Source organism: Neophocaena asiaeorientalis, unplaced genomic scaffold (genome assembly GCF_003031525.2).
Source record: "Neophocaena asiaeorientalis asiaeorientalis breed wild unplaced genomic scaffold, Neophocaena_asiaeorientalis_V1.1 scaffold164, whole genome shotgun sequence".
In the NCBI taxonomy this organism is placed as follows: domain Eukaryota; kingdom Metazoa; phylum Chordata; class Mammalia; order Artiodactyla; family Phocoenidae; genus Neophocaena; species Neophocaena asiaeorientalis.
The window spans coordinates 1,493,718-1,499,717 of NW_020173727.1; positions in this window are offsets into that span (position 1 = coordinate 1,493,718).

Below are 6,000 nucleotides of genomic sequence, written 5' to 3' on the forward strand. Positions count from 1 at the left end.
CCTTCTTTCCTCCTCCTCCATACGGGCTCCTGCCCTCCTTTTCCAGGCTTCCTCTTGGGACGTCGTCGCCTCCCCTGTCTCACCCGCCTGGCTGCTGACCGATCCTGTGTTTAGCACTTAGATATTTCGTACATCATGAATTTTTACATGAACTTTGATCTTTTAAATTACTGCATTGAAATATCATTTATTTATTAGTTTTTTTTGGCACCCCCTTAAATTTTAGGCTCTCATCCTAGTCTTGGCTGGGTCAGGAAGGCTACGAATTTGATCGAAATTATACTGATAATAATCAGTAGAGCGATGATTTCCACCCAAATCTCTAGCTTTGAAAGCATCGCCCCTGCCATTATCGTGCACACTGAACTGTTTAAGCAGGAACCCCCACTAGGAGGAGGAAAGAGGACAGAGGATGGTCCCCTGCATCAGGATGAAGGTCATCTTGGCCGGGTGCCCTGGCCCACCGGTGGGGAGGCGTGGGGCCTGCGTGGATAGGGCACACCACAGCCAGACAGGCGGCCCAAGCATCCTTCCTGAGCTGTGATTTCTTAGGTGTTTAAAAACAAACTGAAAACTAAATGAGGCGATTTCCGTAGAAGAGCAACCACAGCTGTCTTGTCAGCGCCCCTCCTCTTACAAAGTAGTGTCAGTTTTGCAGATGTCACCTAATTAAACTTATAGCGATTACCACATTTTGGAAGGTGATCCAGCCTTCCAACAACCAACTGCACCCTGTCCCCTGGGTGATTGCTGGAGCATGTCCTGCCTTCGATTTTCAGGAGCTAGAGCCAGCTGTTTGGTGACAACTTGTCTGGGTCCTTATCAAGAGGTTTGGGAGATCAAGGCGGGGAAGACCCAGGCAGGAAGTAGTCCTACAAGGTATCTGCTGCCAGCCCCCATTGCAAGTCTCCCCAGAAGCAATTTGATTGAAGCTCATTTTATTCCCTTACCCACAGAGGGCAAAATACACCCAGTAAGGGCTTGGGTGCCTATTCCCAAATGTCAGCATGTTCCAGACGACTTGAAGCATGTATTATGTAAGGGAACAAAGATGTATGCATCCAGCAAAATATAAAGAATGCAGAGTATTTGTTCATTTATCTAATATTACCTGGTACTTACTTTGGGCTGGGTACTGTGCTAGGTTCCATGAATAGACCAGTGATCAGAACCCTAAAATTTCTGCCTCATGCAACTCACAGTCTGGTGGGAGACACCAATAATAAACACATGAAACCATACACACACAAATAAATAGAAATTGTGATAAAGACTTGAGGAAACAAGGAGCAGAGATACCCAGTTCAACTGTTTATGGGCATTCATTCATTGTGGACAAGGCATTGGGTTATTGGGGTGGGGATGGGGCTGGATAATTTGCATATTATCCCTGCCTATCAAGGATTCAAAACCTAGTTGGAGATGTATAAAAGAACATCGATATGAAAAGTATACTTACAGTTTTCTCAACATTGAGCTAAAAGAACTCTTAGGATGTAAGGGCATAAAGGCAGACTAAACAACCTTAATTAAAAAGCTTGCAGAGGAAGGTGTGGAGCCTGGCATTAGAAACACCAGTTTGGGTAAGTGCCTCTATTTCCATATCTGTAAAATATGGTTTTCTGATGATAATACCTACATCAAGTTTGTTGTGAAGGTTAATGTCCATGTGAGGGTAAAGAACTTCACAGATACTACTATTGGCCAACTCTGGAACTTTGGCGAGGCCCCTTTTCAATTTAATACAAATTACAAATTTGTAATTGATACAGATTAGATCTGATGGAGAACTGTGTCCAAGAGCCCCAGTTTCCAGCCTGGAATTGTAAGGAATGTAAGAAACAGCTTTCTCTCTGGAGTCTGTGAAAGGCTCTGGGTCTCACTCGATTTCTATGGTGTAAGAGAAACTCATACTTCACCACTAGGAAGCGGCCAGGTCCCCGGGGATGCTCAAACACGCGGCCTCTCTGTTGTGAACGCCCTCACTGGAAAGACTGGAGGTCCACAGATGGCCTTTGGGCTGCATCTTCTTCCATTAATTCACGTAGTTTGAAGGCATTTTGTGTACATTTCAAGTCCTGGATGCTAGTTTTTCAATGCATTGCAAAGAGCTTCTATTGCGCACTTAATATGTGCCTGGCGCTGCACTAGGCTTCCCAAGAAATACATAATGTTGATAATAGTATCTGTCGGGTAGCATTATCATCTGCATTTTAAAGTTGCAGAAAATGAGGCTCAGAACGCGAAGTAACTCAGTTGATCTAGGGCACACGGATAGTTTCGTGGTGGAGTGGGAGGCAACCTTGGGCTGTGTGACCAAGTCGTTTCGCTCCGCAATCTTAACCTCCAACCCATATCGAATGCTATCACTAACTTGGCTAGTTTCCGGTTCTGGAAGCAGAGGCAGTTCGGAGGAAAGGGCTGAATTCTCCGTTTGCATATAGCAGCCCCAGAAACCCGTAAACACCTGCCTGTCTTTGTTGTATGCTCACCGGGCCAGAGAACATTGTTCCTTCAAATGTGGGCAGATGTAATTCGCATGCCCACGGCCCACCCACCCGGCGTGCAAAACAGAAGGCAGGCCAAGTAAAGGTCTTTCGGTGTCGCACATAGACCGCGAGCCCAGGCGGCCTTTGTCATTATTTCTTCTTTCCTGGGGGTAATTACCGACTAATCTGCAGGCTCCGCGGAGGCAGCGGAGGCGGCGAGGGGGGATGGAGGCGGGGCTGGCCCTGGAGATCATGCAGAGCTTGGCTGGAGTCTGCGTACCCCCAAGTATGGGAGGCAGACTTTCAAGTTTTGGAGGTTTGAAGCCAGCTTTGTCCTTTATTGGCCAAGTGACCGTGGGCTATCTGGCTACTCTGAGCCTTAGTTTCCCTAGCGTGAAGCGGGAGGCTCGCACAGTGCCCGGCGCCGGCTGAGCACACTGGGAGCGGCGGCCCCAGTTACGGAGATGCGATGGCAGGAAGCGGACACTTTCCGCAACGGAGAGGCGCAGACTCACCGAGCCCAGGGGCTTGCAAGGCTCACTCTCGCCTCTTGACTCTGGGATCCGCTGGTTCTCTCCCACCAACCCATCCCCTTTGCGGCTGTCATCGGCCCAGACCTCCACCGTGGAGGGGCCACGAAAGCCCAGAGTAAAGGGGACAACAGCGCTGTATGCTCGATTCCACTAAGTTCCATCACTTGGTGACTCTAGAGGTGGACTCAGATTCCTAAAGATGCTTCCTGAAGTGACGCTGTAAGGGGTCCCTGCGAACGACCGAATGGTGGAGAAGCAGACCCCGACCCGCCTCTCTGCTCGAGGCGTTCGGGCTACCGTCCCGCAGACGCGGCTCCAACCCAGGGCCCGGGGCCAGAGACGGTGCCCTCGGCTCCGACCGCCGCAGTCCCTGCGGCTGGGACGCAGACGTCCAAGTTAGAGGCCCCGCCGCTGCCGGTCCCTGCTTAGTCGGCGTGGTGACGGTGGCGCTGGCGGCGGCGGGGGCCTTCCCTTGGCTGCCCCACCATTTAATCAGGGCTATTATCAGACTCGGCTTGCAGGATGGCGCCGGCCGAGCTTTACCCCCATTAGCGCAGGGCTGCGTGGGGGCTGGGTCCCCAGACTGCCGCCTGTCCCGGCTCAGCTGCAGCGCTTCTGGAGCGCTTTGAGAAAGGCCGAGGCTCGGGGTCTGGCGGCGGCTTGGGACGTCTCAACACAGCCCTTCTCAGGCTGACAGTTTATTAGACTTTTATTTCCTACCTCCCAACTCGACCCTTTCTAACTCTTTGGCGTTGGGGCAAATCACTGAACTTCTCTGAGCCTCTGTTTCTCATCTGTAAAATGGATCTGGATAGATACTTAACTCTAGGTCCTCCTGAAGTTAAACTGAGATGATGCATCGTAAGTGTTATGCGGACCACGTGGTGCGCACAAATGGTGTTAATACTATTACTACACTAGAATTATATCTTCTTCTTCTTTTTTTATTTTTAAAAGCCCTCTCCCCTTTAATTAAAAAAAAAGGGGCGGAGAGGGACCAAAGAAGTCAAAAGATTACTTATAGACTTGCTGGTTTTATTCATGACTTGCTGGGTTCAAGTTTCTTCTCTGCCACTTGCTATATGTGTGACTTTGGGCACTTCACGTCGTCTCTTTGTGCCTCTTTGCCTTAGCTGTAAAATGTATGGAATACTAGCACCTGCGTTATTGGACTGTTGGGCACATTAAATGAGATGATGCATGTAGAATGCTGAGCACAGGGTAGGGTCTCCTTAAGCACAGGTTATTTGTTATTAGTTATTAGCAAAGTGTTTTTACAAACCACATTCTTTAGGTTTGTTTTTAATCTTCCTACAAGCAAGCAACTATCTCCTGATGTTAAGGAATATTTACGTCGGGGTTGGGGTGTCAGGTTTAGGGCTAAATGTCAGGTCTGGAAATGCCAGGGAGGGAATCATACAACAGCGTCTTCTAGCCTCCAGAGTTCCCTCTTTGTATTCCCATCACAGTGCGCTATTGACACCGTCAGTTTAAAGGTAAATGTCTGGACAGCAAAATCAGTCATTATTATTTTCAGATGGCAGCTAGAAAATTAGCACTCTCAGCAACCCCAGTATTGTCAGCAGTAGTTTCTAATCAGTAAAATATAATTAGCAAAGCAAGACTAATTATTAAAGTGACCTTCTAAGTAGTGAATGTTTGTGAATGGTCCTTAAGTGGGATGTGCTGGGCACACAGCCCAATACTTAAGGACTGCTCTCAGCTTCAGCCAGCACTAGCCTCAGCTCATCAGCTACCCCAAAAGCCTAGTGCTGCTTTTCTTACTGTGAGGTGAAGCAAATGGCCCATATAATGATTAAATTGTTTCAAGTGCTTGTATGTGCCTGGCAATATTCTAAGCACCTTACCTATATTATCTCATTTGATTTTTACAGATGAGGAAACTAAGGCACAGAGAGGTTATGTAACTTACTATAAATCACACAGCTAATAGTTGGTGGAGCATAGGTTAGAATTCTTGTTTTCCTTTCTCCTGTGTTCCCATCTCCCAGCACTTTTAGCCCCTACTCTTCTGCAACTCCAAAAACACTTCAAAACCAATGTGTCTGGAAAAAATCAAGCAAACAACAAACCTCAGAAAGTTCTCTTCTTCTAAGGAGGCACCTAGGGGTGGAGGCTACCATATGTGGCAGGATTCTGAAGACCTTTACTAGTCAGGATGACTTCTTGTCAGTCACTTGTCCTTTGTGCCACAATTCACTCTTTTGGAAAATGATTGGATGCTTCTTATATTGTATAACTGCTAGTTATAATGATAACTAACATTTACCTAGACCTAAGGTATATCAAAATCTGTGGCAGGTGCTTTTATACACATCATTTCATTGTAAAATAAATCTCATAAATTTTATTTGATAATAAATACTGTCTATGTCACAGGGCTTTTGTAATGATCCAGTAGGTCACATCATTTGGAAACATTTAAAAAATAAGATGTTATTATAAATGGCTATTGTTTATTTTAAACATTCTGAAAAAAGTACTTTTTTGGACAGTGATGTTTCAATGTGTGGTTCAAAGTCTACCTGAATCCAAAGCACCTAAGAATTTTGTGTATTTCTTGGTTCTACCCAGAGTGACTAGACTCAGGTTCCCTGGTGCCTAACAGGGCAGAGGCGGGTGAAGGAACACACGTTTGAACCAAGCACCCCAAAAAGCTCATGAATTCCTAGTCTTTCTCATGACACTGCAGTCTTCCTATTGGCCACATTTAGCTTTGGATTTGACCAGAGCTAGTGAGAAATAAGAATGTCCCACCTCTTCTGAGAATCCATCTGTGATTAATCAAAGTCCCACACTGAAACCTATAACTTTCATCGTTTCCCACCATACCTTTAACAGGAAAGGGTGACTTCTGATATGTCTGTTGTTTCTGTCAAGGATGAATACTAGAAAAGCATGACTGACTCTATGCAAGTTGAGAAAAAAAGGGCCACCAGCAAGTTCCCCCCCCATCC